The sequence below is a fragment of the Dicentrarchus labrax genome, unplaced genomic scaffold, assembly GCF_905237075.1.
Source record: "Dicentrarchus labrax unplaced genomic scaffold, dlabrax2021, whole genome shotgun sequence".
NCBI lineage: Eukaryota > Metazoa > Chordata > Actinopteri > Moronidae > Dicentrarchus > Dicentrarchus labrax.
In genome coordinates, this window is record NW_026136724.1 from 12608025 (window position 1) to 12622929 (window position 14905).

Here is a 14905-nt window from a genome sequence, read left to right on the forward strand (position 1 = left end):
CTAAAACACCACCGCCCAACGTGGGGCTCGAACCCACGACCCTGAGATTAAGAGTCTCATGCTCTACCGACTGAGCTAGCCGGGCCACACCAATGGAAAAAAATGCTTCCGATTTCGGAGCTGCGTGGGCTGAATACTCAGAAGGTCAGATGCTTTGATCCCTGGGTTGACTCCTGAAACCCAACACCAAAAGTTTATATATTAAATTAGCTAGTGGGATTAAATGATTCAGGATTGGGATGTGATCCCATTCCTCTTCATGGAGAACAGTTCAATTCTCGAGTCTGGTCGCTTAGATTGCTCAGACTCCCAGAGGAGTGACAAGCACAGGTCAGTCTTGTCGTCACAAGTCCAACAGATGCAAGGGAAATTCACTGGATGTGTGTGGACAAAGCAGTCTAAAACAGCACCGCCCAACGTGGGGCTCGAACCCACGACCCTGAGATTAAGAGTCTCATGCTCTACCGACTGAGCTAGCCGGGCCACACCAATGGAAAAAAATGCTTCCGATTTCGGAGCTGCGTGGGCTGAATACTCAGAAGGTCAGATGCCTTGATCCCTGGGTTGACTCCTGAAACCCAACACCAAAAGTTTATATATTAAATTAGCTAGTGGGATGAAATGATTCAGGATTGGGATGGGATCCCATTCCTCTTCATGGAGAACAGTTCAATTCTCGAGTCTGGTCGCTTAGATTGCTCAGACTCCCAGAGGAGTGACAAGCACAGGTCAGTCTTGTCGTCACAAGTCCAACAGATGCAAGGGAAATTCACTGGATGTGTGTGGACAAAGCAGTCTAAAACACCACCGCACAACGTGGGGCTCGAACCCACGACCCTGAGATTAAGAGTCTCATGCTCTACCGACTGAGCTAGCCGGGCCACACCAATGGAAAAAAATGCTTCCGATTTCGGAGCTGCGTGGGCTGAATACTCAGAAGGTCAGATGCTTTGATCCCTGGGTTGACTCCTGAAACCCAACACCAAAAGTTTATATATTAAATTAGCTAGTGGGATGAAATGATTCAGGATTGGGATGTGATCCCATTCCTCTTCATGGAGAACAGTTCAATTCTCGAGTCTGGTCGCTTAGATTGCTCAGACTCCCAGAGGAGTGACAAGCACAGGTCAGTCTTGTCGTCACAAGTCCAACAGATGCAAGGGAAATTCACTGGATGTGTGTGGACAAAGCAGTCTAAAACACCACCGCCCAACGTGGGGCTCGAACCGACGACCCTGAGATTAAGAGTCTCATGCTCTACCGACTGAGCTAGCCGGGCCACACCAATGGAAAAAAATGCTTCCGATTTCGGAGCTGCGTGGGCTGAATACTCAGAAGGTCAGATGCTTTGATCCCTGGGTTGACTCCTGAAACCCAACACCAAAAGTTTATATATTAAATTAGCTAGTGGGATGAAATGATTCAGGATTGGGATGTGATCCCATTCCTCTTCATGGAGAACAGTTCAATTCTCGAGTCTGGTCGCTTAGATTGCTCAGACTCCCAGAGGAGTGACAAGCACAGGTCAGTCTTGTTGTCACAAGTCCAACAGATGCAAGGGAAATTCACTGGATGTGTGTGGACAAAGCAGTCTAAAACACCACCGCCCAACGTGGGGCTCGAACCCACGACCCTGAGATTAAGAGTCTCATGCTCTACCGACTGAGCTAGCCGGGCCACACCAATGGAAAAAAATGCTTCCGATTTCGGAGCTGCGTGGGCTGAATACTCAGAAGGTCAGATGCCTTGATCCCTGGGTTGACTCCTGAAACCCAACACCAAAAGTTTATATATTAAATTAGCTAGTGGGATTAAATGATTCAGGATTGGGATGTGATCCCATTCCTCTTCATGGAGAACAGTTCAATTCTCGAGTCTGGTCGCTTAGATTGCTCAGACTCCCAGAGGAGTGACAAGCACAGGTCAGTCTTGTCGTCACAAGTCCAACAGATGCAAGGGAAATTCACTGGATGTGTGTGGACAAAGCAGTCTAAAACACCACCGCCCAACGTGGGGCTCGAACCCACGACCCTGAGATTAAGAGTCTCATGCTCTACCGACTGAGCTAGCCGGGCCACACCAATGGAAAAAAATGCTTCCGATTTCGGAGCTGCGTGGGCTGAATACTCAGAAGGTCAGATGCCTTGATCCCTGGGTTGACTCCTGAAACCCAACACCAAAAGTTTATATATTAAATTAGCTAGTGGGATTAAATGATTCAGGATTGGGATGTGATCCCATTCCTCTTCATGGAGAACAGTTCAATTCTCGAGTCTGGTCGCTTAGATTGCTCAGACTCCCAGAGGAGTGACAAGCACAGGTCAGTCTTGTCGTCACAAGTCCAACAGATGCAAGGGAAATTCACTGGATGTGTGTGGACAAAGCAGTCTAAAACACCACCGCCCAACGTGGGGCTCGAACCCACGACCCTGAGATTAAGAGTCTCATGCTCTACCGACTGAGCTAGCCGGGCCACACCAATGGAAAAAAATGCTTCCGATTTCGGAGCTGCGTGGGCTGAATACTCAGAAGGTCAGATGCTTTGATCCCTGGGTTGACTCCTGAAACCCAACACCAAAAGTTTATATATTAAATTAGCTAGTGGGATTAAATGATTCAGGATTGGGATGTGATCCCATTCCTCTTCATGGAGAACAGTTCAATTCTCGAGTCTGGTCGCTTAGATTGCTCAGACTCCCAGAGGAGTGACAAGCACAGGTCAGTCTTGTCGTCACAAGTCCAACAGATGCAAGGGAAATTCACTGGATGTGTGTGGACAAAGCAGTCTAAAACACCACCGCCCAACGTGGGGCTCGAACCCACGACCCTGAGATTAAGAGTCTCATGCTCTACCGACTGAGCTAGCCGGGCCACACCAATGGAAAAAAATGCTTCCGATTTCGGAGCTGCGTGGGCTGAATACTCAGAAGGTCAGATGCTTTGATCCCTGGGTTGACTCCTGAAACCCAACACCAAAAGTTTATATATTAAATTAGCTAGTGGGATGAAATGATTCAGGATTGGGATGTGATCCCATTCCTCTTCATGGAGAACAGTTCAATTCTCGAGTCTGGTCGCTTAGATTGCTCAGACTCCCAGAGGAGTGACAAGCACAGGTCAGTCTTGTCGTCACAAGTCCAACAGATGCAAGGGAAATTCACTGGATGTGTGTGGACAAAGCAGTCTAAAACACCACCGCCCAACGTGGGGCTCGAACCCACGACCCTGAGATTAAGAGTCTCATGCTCTACCGACTGAGCTAGCCGGGCCACACCAATGGAAAAAAATGCTTCCGATTTCGGAGCTGCGTGGGCTGAATACTCAGAAGGTCAGATGCTTTGATCCCTGGGTTGACTCCTGAAACCCAACACCAAAAGTTTATATATTAAATTAGCTAGTGGGATGAAATGATTCAGGATTGGGATGTGATCCCATTCCTCTTCATGGAGAACAGTTCAATTCTCGAGTCTGGTCGCTTAGATTGCTCAGACTCCCAGAGGAGTGACAAGCACAGGTCAGTCTTGTCGTCACAAGTCCAACAGATGCAAGGGAAATTCACTGGATGTGTGTGGACAAAGCAGTCTAAAACACCACCGCCCAACGTGGGGCTCGAACCCACGACCCTGAGATTAAGAGTCTCATGCTCTACCGACTGAGCTAGCCGGGCCACACCAATGGAAAAAAATGCTTCCGATTTCGGAGCTGCGTGGGCTGAATACTCAGAAGGTCAGATGCCTTGATCCCTGGGTTGACTCCTGAAACCCAACACCAAAAGTTTATATATTAAATTAGCTAGTGGGATTAAATGATTCAGGATTGGGATGTGATCCCATTCCTCTTCATGGAGAACAGTTCAATTCTCGAGTCTGGTCGCTTAGATTGCTCAGACTCCCAGAGGAGTGACAAGCACAGGTCAGTCTTGTCGTCACAAGTCCAACAGATGCAAGGGAAATTCACTGGATGTGTGTGGACAAAGCAGTCTAAAACACCACCGCCCAACGTGGGGCTCGAACCCACGACCCTGAGATTAAGAGTCTCATGCTCTACCGACTGAGCTAGCCGGGCCACACCAATGGAAAAAAATGCTTCCGATTTCGGAGCTGCGTGGGCTGAATACTCAGAAGGTCAGATGCTTTGATCCCTGGGTTGACTCCTGAAACCCAACACCAAAAGTTTATATATTAAATTAGCTAGTGGGATGAAATGATTCAGGATTGGGATGTGATCCCATTCCTCTTCATGGAGAACAGTACAATTCTCGAGTCTGGTCGCTTAGATTGCTCAGACTCCCAGAGGAGTGACAAGCACAGGTCAGTCTTGTCGTCACAAGTCCAACAGATGCAAGGGAAATTCACTGGATGTGTGTGGACAAAGCTGTCTAAAACACCACCGCCCAACGTGGGGCTCGAACCCACGACCCTGAGATTAAGAGTCTCATGCTCTACCGACTGAGCTAGCCGGGCCACACCAATGGAAAAAAAATGCTTCCGATTTCGGAGCTGCGTGGGCTGAATACTCAGAAGGTCAGATGCTTTGATCCCTGGGTTGACTCCTGAAACCCAACACCAAAAGTTTATATATTAAATTAGCTAGTGGGATGAAATGATTCAGGATTGGGATGTGATCCCATTCCTCTTCATGGAGAACAGTTCAATTCTCGAGTCTGGTCGCTTAGATTGCTCAGACTCCCAGAGGAGTGACAAGCACAGGTCAGTCTTGTCGTCACAAGTCCAACAGATGCAAGGGAAATTCACTGGATGTGTGTGGACAAAGCAGTCTAAAACACCACCGCCCAACGTGGGGCTCGAACCCACGACCCTGAGATTAAGAGTCTCATGCTCTACCGACTGAGCTAGCCGGGCCACACCAATGGAAAAAAATGCTTCCGATTTCGGAGCTGCGTGGGCTGAATACTCAGAAGGTCAGATGCTTTGATCCCTGGGTTGACTCCTGAAACCCAACACCAAAAGTTTATATATTAAATTAGCTAGTGGGATGAAATGATTCAGGATTGGGATGTGATCCCATTCCTCTTCATGGAGAACAGTTCAATTCTCGAGTCTGGTCGCTTAGATTGCTCAGACTCCCAGAGGAGTGACAAGCACAGGTCAGTCTTGTCGTCACAAGTCCAACAGATGCAAGGGAAATTCACTGGATGTGTGTGGACAAAGCAGTCTAAAACACCACCGCCCAACGTGGGGCTCGAACCCACGACCCTGAGATTAAGAGTCTCATGCTCTACCGACTGAGCTAGCCGGGCCACACCAATGGAAAAAAATGCTTCCGATTTCGGAGCTGCGTGGGCTGAATACTCAGAAGGTCAGATGCTTTGATCCCTGGGTTGACTCCTGAAACCCAACACCAAAAGTTTATATATTAAATTAGCTAGTGGGATGAAATGATTCAGGATTGGGATGTGATCCCATTCCTCTTCATGGAGAACAGTTCAATTCTCGAGTCTGGTCGCTTAGATTGCTCAGACTCCCAGAGGAGTGACAAGCACAGGTCAGTCTTGTCGTCACAAGTCCAACAGATGCAAGGGAAATTCACTGGATGTGTGTGGACAAAGCAGTCTAAAACAGCACCGCCCAACGTGGGGCTCGAACCCACGACCCTGAGATTAAGAGTCTCATGCTCTACCGACTGAGCTAGCCGGGCCACACCAATGGAAAAAAATGCTTCCGATCTCGGAGCTGCGTGGGCTGAATACTCAGAAGGTCAGATGCCTTGATCCCTGGGTTGACTCCTGAAACCCAACACCAAAAGTTTATATATTAAATTAGCTAGTGGGATGAAATGATTCAGGATTGGGATGTGATCCCATTCCTCTTCATGGAGAACAGTTCAATTCTCGAGTCTGGTCGCTTAGATTGCTCAGACTCCCAGAGGAGTGACAAGCACAGGTCAGTCTTGTCGTCACAAGTCCAACAGATGCAAGGGAAATTCACTGGATGTGTGTGGACAAAGCAGTCTAAAACACCACCGCCCAACGTGGGGCTCGAACCCACGACCCTGAGATTAAGAGTCTCATGCTCTACCGACTGAGCTAGCCGGGCCACACCAATGGAAAAAAATGCTTCCGATTTCGGAGCTGCGTGGGCTGAATACTCAGAAGGTCAGATGCTTTGATCCCTGGGTTGACTCCTGAAACCCAACACCAAAAGTTTATATATTAAATTAGCTAGTGGGATTAAATGATTCAGGATTGGGATGTGATCCCATTCCTCTTCATGGAGAACAGTTCAATTCTCGAGTCTGGTCGCTTAGATTGCTCAGACTCCCAGAGGAGTGACAAGCACAGGTCAGTCTTGTCGTCACAAGTCCAACAGATGCAAGGGAAATTCACTGGATGTGTGTGGACAAAGCAGTCTAAAACAGCACCGCCCAACGTGGGGCTCGAACCCACGACCCTGAGATTAAGAGTCTCATGCTCTACCGACTGAGCTAGCCGGGCCACACCAATGGAAAAAAATGCTTCCGATTTCGGAGCTGCGTGGGCTGAATACTCAGAAGGTCAGATGCCTTGATCCCTGGGTTGACTCCTGAAACCCAACACCAAAAGTTTATATATTAAATTAGCTAGTGGGATGAAGTGATTCAGGATTGGGATGTGATCCCATTCCTCTTCATGGAGAACAGTTCAATTCTCGAGTCTGGTCGCTTAGATTGCTCAGACTCCCAGAGGAGTGACAAGCACAGGTCAGTCTTGTCGTCACAAGTCCAACAGATGCAAGGGAAATTCACTGGATGTGTGTGGACAAAGCAGTCTAAAACACCACCGCCCAACGTGGGGCTCGAACCCACGACCCTGAGATTAAGAGTCTCATGCTCTACCGACTGAGCTAGCCGGGCCACACCAATGGAAAAAAATGCTTCCGATTTCGGAGCTGCGTGGGCTGAATACTCAGAAGGTCAGATGCTTTGATCCCTGGGTTGACTCCTGAAACCCAACACCAAAAGTTTATATATTAAATTAGCTAGTGGGATGAAATGATTCAGGATTGGGATGTGATCCCATTCCTCTTCATGGAGAACAGTTCAATTCTCGAGTCTGGTCGCTTAGATTGCTCAGACTCCCAGAGGAGTGACAAGCACAGGTCAGTCTTGTCGTCACAAGTCCAACAGATGCAAGGGAAATTCACTGGATGTGTGTGGACAAAGCAGTCTAAAACACCACCGCCCAACGTGGGGCTCGAACCGACGACCCTGAGATTAAGAGTCTCATGCTCTACCGACTGAGCTAGCCGGGCCACACCAATGGAAAAAAATGCTTCCGATTTCGGAGCTGCGTGGGCTGAATACTCAGAAGGTCAGATGCTTTGATCCCTGGGTTGACTCCTGAAACCCAACACCAAAAGTTTATATATTAAATTAGCTAGTGGGATGAAATGATTCAGGATTGGGATGTGATCCCATTCCTCTTCATGGAGAACAGTTCAATTCTCGAGTCTGGTCGCTTAGATTGCTCAGACTCCCAGAGGAGTGACAAGCACAGGTCAGTCTTGTCGTCACAAGTCCAACAGATGCAAGGGAAATTCACTGGATGTGTGTGGACAAAGCAGTCTAAAACACCACCGCCCAACGTGGGGCTCGAACCCACGACCCTGAGATTAAGAGTCTCATGCTCTACCGACTGAGCTAGCCGGGCCACACCAATGGAAAAAAATGCTTCCGATTTCGGAGCTGCGTGGGCTGAATACTCAGAAGGTCAGATGCCTTGATCCCTGGGTTGACTCCTGAAACCCAACACCAAAAGTTTATATATTAAATTAGCTAGTGGGATTAAATGATTCAGGATTGGGATGTGATCCCATTCCTCTTCATGGAGAACAGTTCAATTCTCGAGTCTGGTCGCTTAGATTGCTCAGACTCCCAGAGGAGTGACAAGCACAGGTCAGTCTTGTCGTCACAAGTCCAACAGATGCAAGGGAAATTCACTGGATGTGTGTGGACAAAGCAGTCTAAAACACCACCGCCCAACGTGGGGCTCGAACCCACGACCCTGAGATTAAGAGTCTCATGCTCTACCGACTGAGCTAGCCGGGCCACACCAATGGAAAAAAATGCTTCCGATTTCGGAGCTGCGTGGGCTGAATACTCAGAAGGTCAGATGCTTTGATCCCTGGGTTGACTCCTGAAACCCAACACCAAAAGTTTATATATTAAATTAGCTAGTGGGATGAAATGATTCAGGATTGGGATGGTCCCATTCCTCTTCATGGAGAACAGTTCAATTCTCGAGTCTGGTCGCTTAGATTGCTCAGACTCCCAGAGGAGTGACAAGCACAGGTCAGTCTTGTCGTCACAAGTCCAACAGATGCAAGGGAAATTCACTGGATGTGTGTGGACAAAGCAGTCTAAAACACCACCGCCCAACGTGGGGCTCGAACCCACGACCCTGAGATTAAGAGTCTCATGCTCTACCGACTGAGCTAGCCGGGCCACAGCAATGGAAAAAAATGCTTCCGATTTCGGAGCTGCGTGGGCTGAATACTCAGAAGGTCAGATGCCTTGATCCCTGGGTTGACTCCTGAAACCCAACACCAAAAGCTTATATATTAAATTAGCTAGTGGGATGAAATGATTCAGGATTGGGATGTGATCCCATTCCTCTTCATGGAGAACAGTTCAATTCTCGAGTCTGGTCGCTTAGATTGCTCAGACTCCCAGAGGAGTGACAAGCACAGGTCAGTCTTGTCGTCACAAGTCCAACAGATGCAAGGGAAATTCACTGGATGTGTGTGGACAAAGCAGTCTAAAACACCACCGCCCAACGTGGGGCTCGAACCCACGACCCTGAGATTAAGAGTCTCATGCTCTACCGACTGAGCTAGCCGGGCCACAGCAATGGAAAAAAATGCTTCCGATTTCGGAGCTGCGTGGGCTGAATACTCAGAAGGTCAGATGCCTTGATCCCTGGGTTGACTCCTGAAACCCAACACCAAAAGTTTATATATTAAATTAGCTAGTGGGATGAAATGATTCAGGATTGGGATGTGATCCCATTCCTCTTCATGGAGAACAGTTCAATTCTCGAGTCTGGTCGCTTAGATTGCTCAGACTCCCAGAGGAGTGACAAGCACAGGTCAGTCTTGTCGTCACAAGTCCAACAGATGCAAGGGAAATTCACTGGATGTGTGTGGACAAAGCAGTCTAAAACACCACCGCCCAACGTGGGGCTCGAACCCACGACCCTGAGATTAAGAGTCTCATGCTCTACCGACTGAGCTAGCCGGGCCACACCAACGGAAAAAAATGCTTCCGATTTCGGAGCTGCGTGGGCTGAATACTCAGAAGGTCAGATGCTTTGATCCCTGGGTTGACTCCTGAAACCCAACACCAAAAGTTTATATATTAAATTAGCTAGTGGGATTAAATGATTCAGGATTGGGATGTGATCCCATTCCTCTTCATGGAGAACAGTACAATTCTCGAGTCTGGTCGCTTAGATTGCTCAGACTCCCAGAGGAGTGACAAGCACAGGTCAGTCTTGTCGTCACAAGTCCAACAGATGCAAGGGAAATTCACTGGATGTGTGTGGACAAAGCAGTCTAAAACAGCACCGCCCAACGTGGGGCTCGAACCCACGACCCTGAGATTAAGAGTCTCATGCTCTACCGACTGAGCTAGCCGGGCCACACCAATGGAAAAAAATGCTTCCGATTTCGGAGCTGCGTGGGCTGAATACTCAGAAGGTCAGATGCCTTGATCCCTGGGTTGACTCCTGAAACCCAACACCAAAAGTTTATATATTAAATTAGCTAGTGGGATTAAATGATTCAGGATTGGGATGTGATCCCATTCCTCTTCATGGAGAACAGTTCAATTCTCGAGTCTGGTCGCTTAGATTGCTCAGACTCCCAGAGGAGTGACAAGCACAGGTCAGTCTTGTTACAAGCCAAAATGCAAAGGAAATTAAAGATAGATTGGGATACCCATTCCTCTTCATGGAGAACATCCCAATCTGTCGCTCCCAGAGGAGTGACAAGCACAGGTCAGTCTTGTCGTCACAAGTCCAACAGATGCAAGGGAAATTCACTGGATGTGTGTGGACAAAGCAGTCTAAAACACCACCGCCCAACGTGGGGCTCGAACCCACGACCCTGAGATTAAGAGTCTCATGCTCTACCGACTGAGCTAGCCGGGCCACACCAATGGAAAAAAATGCTTCCGATTTCGGAGCTGCGTGGGCTGAATACTCAGAAGGTCAGATGCTTTGATCCCTGGGTTGACTCCTGAAACCCAACACCAAAAGTTTATATATTAAATTAGCTAGTGGGATGAAATGATTCAGGATTGGGATGTGATCCCATTCCTCTTCATGGAGAACAGTTCAATTCTCGAGTCTGGTCGCTTAGATTGCTCAGACTCCCAGAGGAGTGACAAGCACAGGTCAGTCTTGTCGTCACAAGTCCAACAGATGCAAGGGAAATTCACTGGATGTGTGTGGACAAAGCAGTCTAAAACACCACCGCCCAACGTGGGGCTCGAACCCACGACCCTGAGATTAAGAGTCTCATGCTCTACCGACTGAGCTAGCCGGGCCACACCAATGGAAAAAAATGCTTCCGATTTCGGAGCTGCGTGGGCTGAATACTCAGAAGGTCAGATGCCTTGATCCCTGGGTTGACTCCTGAAACCCAACACCAAAAGTTTATATATTAAATTAGCTAGTGGGATTAAATGATTCAGGATTGGGATGTGATCCCATTCCTCTTCATGGAGAACAGTTCAATTCTCGAGTCTGGTCGCTTAGATTGCTCAGACTCCCAGAGGAGTGACAAGCACAGGTCAGTCTTGTCGTCACAAGTCCAACAGATGCAAGGGAAATTCACTGGATGTGTGTGGACAAAGCAGTCTAAAACACCACCGCCCAACGTGGGGCTCGAACCCACGACCCTGAGATTAAGAGTCTCATGCTCTACCGACTGAGCTAGCCGGGCCACACCAATGGAAAAAAATGCTTCCGATTTCGGAGCTGCGTGGGCTGAATACTCAGAAGGTCAGATGCCTTGATCCCTGGGTTGACTCCTGAAACCCAACACCAAAAGTTTATATATTAAATTAGCTAGTGGGATTAAATGATTCAGGATTGGGATGTGATCCCATTCCTCTTCATGGAGAACAGTTCAATTCTCGAGTCTGGTCGCTTAGATTGCTCAGACTCCCAGAGGAGTGACAAGCACAGGTCAGTCTTGTCGTCACAAGTCCAACAGATGCAAGGGAAATTCACTGGATGTGTGTGGACAAAGCAGTCTAAAACACCACCGCCCAACGTGGGGCTCGAACCCACGACCCTGAGATTAAGAGTCTCATGCTCTACCGACTGAGCTAGCCGGGCCACACCAACGGAAAAAAATGCTTCCGATTTCGGAGCTGCGTGGGCTGAATACTCAGAAGGTCAGATGCTTTGATCCCTGGGTTGACTCCTGAAACCCAACACCAAAAGTTTATATATTAAATTAGCTAGTGGGATTAAATGATTCAGGATTGGGATGTGATCCCATTCCTCTTCATGGAGAACAGTTCAATTCTCGAGTCTGGTCGCTTAGATTGCTCAGACTCCCAGAGGAGTGACAAGCACAGGTCAGTCTTGTCGTCACAAGTCCAACAGATGCAAGGGAAATTCACTGGATGTGTGTGGACAAAGCAGTCTAAAACACCACCGCCCAACGTGGGGCTCGAACCCACGACCCTGAGATTAAGAGTCTCATGCTCTACCGACTGAGCTAGCCGGGCCACAGCAATGGAAAAAAATGCTTCCGATTTCGGAGCTGCGTGGGCTGAATACTCAGAAGGTCAGATGCTTTGATCCCTGGGTTGACTCCTGAAACCCAACACCAAAAGTTTATATATTAAATTAGCTAGTGGGATGAAATGATTCAGGATTGGGATGTGATCCCATTCCTCTTCATGGAGAACAGTTCAATTCTCGAGTCTGGTCGCTTAGATTGCTCAGACTCCCAGAGGAGTGACAAGCACAGGTCAGTCTTGTCGTCACAAGTCCAACAGATGCAAGGGAAATTCACTGGATGTGTGTGGACAAAGCAGTCTAAAACACCACCGCCCAACGTGGGGCTCGAACCCACGACCCTGAGATTAAGAGTCTCATGCTCTACCGACTGAGCTAGCCGGGCCACACCAATGGAAAAAAATGCTTCCGATTTCGGAGCTGCGTGGGCTGAATACTCAGAAGGTCAGATGCCTTGATCCCTGGGTTGACTCCTGAAACCCAACACCAAAAGTTTATATATTAAATTAGCTAGTGGGATTAAATGATTCAGGATTGGGATGTGATCCCATTCCTCTTCATGGAGAACAGTTCAATTCTCGAGTCTGGTCGCTTAGATTGCTCAGACTCCCAGAGGAGTGACAAGCACAGGTCAGTCTTGTCGTCACAAGTCCAACAGATGCAAGGGAAATTCACTGGATGTGTGTGGACAAAGCAGTCTAAAACACCACCGCCCAACGTGGGGCTCGAACCCACGACCCTGAGATTAAGAGTCTCATGCTCTACCGACTGAGCTAGCCGGGCCACACCAACGGAAAAAAATGCTTCCGATTTCGGAGCTGCGTGGGCTGAATACTCAGAAGGTCAGATGCTTTGATCCCTGGGTTGACTCCTGAAACCCAACACCAAAAGTTTATATATTAAATTAGCTAGTGGGATTAAATGATTCAGGATTGGGATGTGATCCCATTCCTCTTCATGGAGAACAGTACAATTCTCGAGTCTGGTCGCTTAGATTGCTCAGACTCCCAGAGGAGTGACAAGCACAGGTCAGTCTTGTCGTCACAAGTCCAACAGATGCAAGGGAAATTCACTGGATGTGTGTGGACAAAGCAGTCTAAAACACCACCGCCCAACGTGGGGCTCGAACCCACGACCCTGAGATTAAGAGTCTCATGCTCTACCGACTGAGCTAGCCGGGCCACACCAATGGAAAAAAATGCTTCCGATTTCGGAGCTGCGTGGGCTGAATACTCAGAAGGTCAGATGCCTTGATCCCTGGGTTGACTCCTGAAACCCAACACCAAAAGTTTATATATTAAATTAGCTAGTGGGATTAAATGATTCAGGATTGGGATGTGATCCCATTCCTCTTCATGGAGAACAGTTCAATTCTCGAGTCTGGTCGCTTAGATTGCTCAGACTCCCAGAGGAGTGACAAGCACAGGTAGTCTTGTCGTCACAAGTCCAACAGATGCAAGGGAAATTCACTGGATGAAATGATTCAGGATTGGGATGTGATCCCATTCCTCTTCATGGAGAACAGTTCAATTCTCAAGTCTGGTCGCTTAGATTGCTCAGACTCCCAGAGGAGTGACAAGCACAGGTCAGTCTTGTCGTCACAAGTCCAACAGATGCAAGGGAAATTCACTGGATGTGTGTGGACAAAGCAGTCTAAAACACCAACGCCCAACGTGGGGCTCGAACCCACGACCCTGAGATTAAGAGTCTCATGCTCTACCGACTGAGCTAGCCGGGCCACACCAATGGAAAAAATGCTTCCAATTTCGGAGCTGCGTGGGCTGAATACTGATCCCTGGGTTGACTCCTGAAACCCAACACCAAAAGTTTATATTAAATTAGCTAGTGGGATGAAATGATTCAGGATTGGGATGTGATCCCATTCCTCTTCATGGAGAACAGTTCAATTCTCGAGTCTGGTCGCTTAGATTGCTCAGACTCCCAGAGGAGTGACAAGCACAGGTCAGTCTTGTCGTCACAAGTCCAACAGATGCAAGGGAAATTCACTGGATGTGTGTGGACAAAGCAGTCTAAAACACCACCGCCCAACGTGGGGCTCGAACCCACGACCCTGAGATTAAGAGTCTCATGCTCTACCGACTGAGCTAGCCGGGCCACACCAATGGAAAAAAATGCTTCCGATTTCGGAGCTGCGTGGGCTGAATACTCAGAAGGTCAGATGCTTTGATCCCTGGGTTGACTCCTGAAACCCAACACCAAAAGTTTATATTAAATTAGCTAGTGGGATGAAATGATTCAGGATTGGGATGTGATCCCATTCCTCTTCATGGAGAACAGTTCAATTCTCGAGTCTGGTCGCTTAGATTGCTCAGACTCCCAGAGGAGTGACAAGCACAGGTCAGTCTTGTCGTCACAAGTCCAACAGATGCAAGGGAAATTCACTGGATGTGTGTGGACAAAGCAGTCTAAAACACCACCGCCCAACGTGGGGCTCGAACCCACGACCCTGAGATTAAGAGTCTCATGCTCTACCGACTGAGCTAGCCGGGCCACACCAATGGAAAAAAATGCTTCCGATTTCGGAGCTGCGTGGGCTGAATACTGGGTGGACTCCTCAGACCCAACACCAAAAGTTTAAATTATTGATCATATCATACTAGTGCTAGTGTGATAAAATGATTCAGGGGTAGGAAGTCCGACAGATTTGTATCTATGAAAGTTCATAGATTAAAAAAAAAGAGACCATAATAGGTCATCACAGAACTAAAACACGTCTCACTTTTGTCTTGATCTTGAGTGACCAACTTATGAAAACTCAATTCAACCTGCTTCTTCTAAATCTATAAAGAGAAAGAAGGAACAGTAAAATAGGAGAGCAATGTGACAGAGTTAAGTTAAAGAGGATAAGCTGTATCGAGAGGGTGTCGGATCTCTGATCTCTAAAACATGGCTTTTCTTCGTCCAAATCTCCCTGCCTCTTTGCAAACACACTGTATCTGCCTTTGTCCCCTTCCTTCTTTCTCCTCATCTTAGAGCTTTCTAAATCTAAATAATCCCCAAACTTCCTCCCTTTCCCCTCTTCCTGTCTCTATCTCACAGCTCTCTCATACACAGTCTATTTCCTCTAACAAAATATACTAAACACTGCTTCATTGTCCGGGTTTCTCCTTTTCTATAATGATCTGAGCTTTT

At 47.9% G+C, this 14905-nt stretch overlaps 1 protein-coding gene and 36 non-coding genes across 44 annotated transcripts in view; all 37 read right to left on the reverse strand.

Annotated features, from left to right (window-relative positions):
- The window catches only part of LOC127358792 (ELKS/Rab6-interacting/CAST family member 1), a 137526-nt gene that overhangs the window by 30464 nt on the left and 92157 nt on the right, over positions 1–14905 (reverse strand). The window lies entirely within an intron of this gene.
- On the reverse strand, positions 13–85 carry trnak-cuu (transfer RNA lysine (anticodon CUU)). The gene has a single exon. It is a non-coding gene; the product is annotated as a tRNA-Lys (tRNA).
- trnak-cuu (transfer RNA lysine (anticodon CUU)) lies at positions 411–483 on the reverse strand. Its single transcript has one exon. It is a non-coding gene; the product is annotated as a tRNA-Lys (tRNA).
- trnak-cuu (transfer RNA lysine (anticodon CUU)) lies at positions 809–881 on the reverse strand. The gene has a single exon. It is a non-coding gene; the product is annotated as a tRNA-Lys (tRNA).
- trnak-cuu (transfer RNA lysine (anticodon CUU)) lies at positions 1207–1279 on the reverse strand. Its single transcript has one exon. It is a non-coding gene; the product is annotated as a tRNA-Lys (tRNA).
- On the reverse strand, positions 1605–1677 carry trnak-cuu (transfer RNA lysine (anticodon CUU)). Its single transcript has one exon. It is a non-coding gene; the product is annotated as a tRNA-Lys (tRNA).
- Positions 2003–2075, reverse strand: trnak-cuu (transfer RNA lysine (anticodon CUU)). The gene has a single exon. It is a non-coding gene; the product is annotated as a tRNA-Lys (tRNA).
- Positions 2401–2473, reverse strand: trnak-cuu (transfer RNA lysine (anticodon CUU)). The gene has a single exon. It is a non-coding gene; the product is annotated as a tRNA-Lys (tRNA).
- trnak-cuu (transfer RNA lysine (anticodon CUU)) lies at positions 2799–2871 on the reverse strand. The gene has a single exon. It is a non-coding gene; the product is annotated as a tRNA-Lys (tRNA).
- trnak-cuu (transfer RNA lysine (anticodon CUU)) lies at positions 3197–3269 on the reverse strand. Its single transcript has one exon. It is a non-coding gene; the product is annotated as a tRNA-Lys (tRNA).
- On the reverse strand, positions 3595–3667 carry trnak-cuu (transfer RNA lysine (anticodon CUU)). Its single transcript has one exon. It is a non-coding gene; the product is annotated as a tRNA-Lys (tRNA).
- On the reverse strand, positions 3993–4065 carry trnak-cuu (transfer RNA lysine (anticodon CUU)). The gene has a single exon. It is a non-coding gene; the product is annotated as a tRNA-Lys (tRNA).
- Positions 4391–4463, reverse strand: trnak-cuu (transfer RNA lysine (anticodon CUU)). The gene has a single exon. It is a non-coding gene; the product is annotated as a tRNA-Lys (tRNA).
- On the reverse strand, positions 4790–4862 carry trnak-cuu (transfer RNA lysine (anticodon CUU)). Its single transcript has one exon. It is a non-coding gene; the product is annotated as a tRNA-Lys (tRNA).
- On the reverse strand, positions 5188–5260 carry trnak-cuu (transfer RNA lysine (anticodon CUU)). Its single transcript has one exon. It is a non-coding gene; the product is annotated as a tRNA-Lys (tRNA).
- On the reverse strand, positions 5586–5658 carry trnak-cuu (transfer RNA lysine (anticodon CUU)). The gene has a single exon. It is a non-coding gene; the product is annotated as a tRNA-Lys (tRNA).
- trnak-cuu (transfer RNA lysine (anticodon CUU)) lies at positions 5984–6056 on the reverse strand. The gene has a single exon. It is a non-coding gene; the product is annotated as a tRNA-Lys (tRNA).
- trnak-cuu (transfer RNA lysine (anticodon CUU)) lies at positions 6382–6454 on the reverse strand. Its single transcript has one exon. It is a non-coding gene; the product is annotated as a tRNA-Lys (tRNA).
- trnak-cuu (transfer RNA lysine (anticodon CUU)) lies at positions 6780–6852 on the reverse strand. The gene has a single exon. It is a non-coding gene; the product is annotated as a tRNA-Lys (tRNA).
- Positions 7178–7250, reverse strand: trnak-cuu (transfer RNA lysine (anticodon CUU)). Its single transcript has one exon. It is a non-coding gene; the product is annotated as a tRNA-Lys (tRNA).
- Positions 7576–7648, reverse strand: trnak-cuu (transfer RNA lysine (anticodon CUU)). The gene has a single exon. It is a non-coding gene; the product is annotated as a tRNA-Lys (tRNA).
- trnak-cuu (transfer RNA lysine (anticodon CUU)) lies at positions 7974–8046 on the reverse strand. The gene has a single exon. It is a non-coding gene; the product is annotated as a tRNA-Lys (tRNA).
- Positions 8370–8442, reverse strand: trnak-cuu (transfer RNA lysine (anticodon CUU)). Its single transcript has one exon. It is a non-coding gene; the product is annotated as a tRNA-Lys (tRNA).
- Positions 8768–8840, reverse strand: trnak-cuu (transfer RNA lysine (anticodon CUU)). The gene has a single exon. It is a non-coding gene; the product is annotated as a tRNA-Lys (tRNA).
- On the reverse strand, positions 9166–9238 carry trnak-cuu (transfer RNA lysine (anticodon CUU)). The gene has a single exon. It is a non-coding gene; the product is annotated as a tRNA-Lys (tRNA).
- trnak-cuu (transfer RNA lysine (anticodon CUU)) lies at positions 9564–9636 on the reverse strand. Its single transcript has one exon. It is a non-coding gene; the product is annotated as a tRNA-Lys (tRNA).
- On the reverse strand, positions 10075–10147 carry trnak-cuu (transfer RNA lysine (anticodon CUU)). Its single transcript has one exon. It is a non-coding gene; the product is annotated as a tRNA-Lys (tRNA).
- trnak-cuu (transfer RNA lysine (anticodon CUU)) lies at positions 10473–10545 on the reverse strand. Its single transcript has one exon. It is a non-coding gene; the product is annotated as a tRNA-Lys (tRNA).
- trnak-cuu (transfer RNA lysine (anticodon CUU)) lies at positions 10871–10943 on the reverse strand. The gene has a single exon. It is a non-coding gene; the product is annotated as a tRNA-Lys (tRNA).
- trnak-cuu (transfer RNA lysine (anticodon CUU)) lies at positions 11269–11341 on the reverse strand. The gene has a single exon. It is a non-coding gene; the product is annotated as a tRNA-Lys (tRNA).
- On the reverse strand, positions 11667–11739 carry trnak-cuu (transfer RNA lysine (anticodon CUU)). The gene has a single exon. It is a non-coding gene; the product is annotated as a tRNA-Lys (tRNA).
- trnak-cuu (transfer RNA lysine (anticodon CUU)) lies at positions 12065–12137 on the reverse strand. The gene has a single exon. It is a non-coding gene; the product is annotated as a tRNA-Lys (tRNA).
- trnak-cuu (transfer RNA lysine (anticodon CUU)) lies at positions 12463–12535 on the reverse strand. The gene has a single exon. It is a non-coding gene; the product is annotated as a tRNA-Lys (tRNA).
- On the reverse strand, positions 12861–12933 carry trnak-cuu (transfer RNA lysine (anticodon CUU)). The gene has a single exon. It is a non-coding gene; the product is annotated as a tRNA-Lys (tRNA).
- On the reverse strand, positions 13418–13490 carry trnak-cuu (transfer RNA lysine (anticodon CUU)). The gene has a single exon. It is a non-coding gene; the product is annotated as a tRNA-Lys (tRNA).
- trnak-cuu (transfer RNA lysine (anticodon CUU)) lies at positions 13795–13867 on the reverse strand. The gene has a single exon. It is a non-coding gene; the product is annotated as a tRNA-Lys (tRNA).
- Positions 14191–14263, reverse strand: trnak-cuu (transfer RNA lysine (anticodon CUU)). Its single transcript has one exon. It is a non-coding gene; the product is annotated as a tRNA-Lys (tRNA).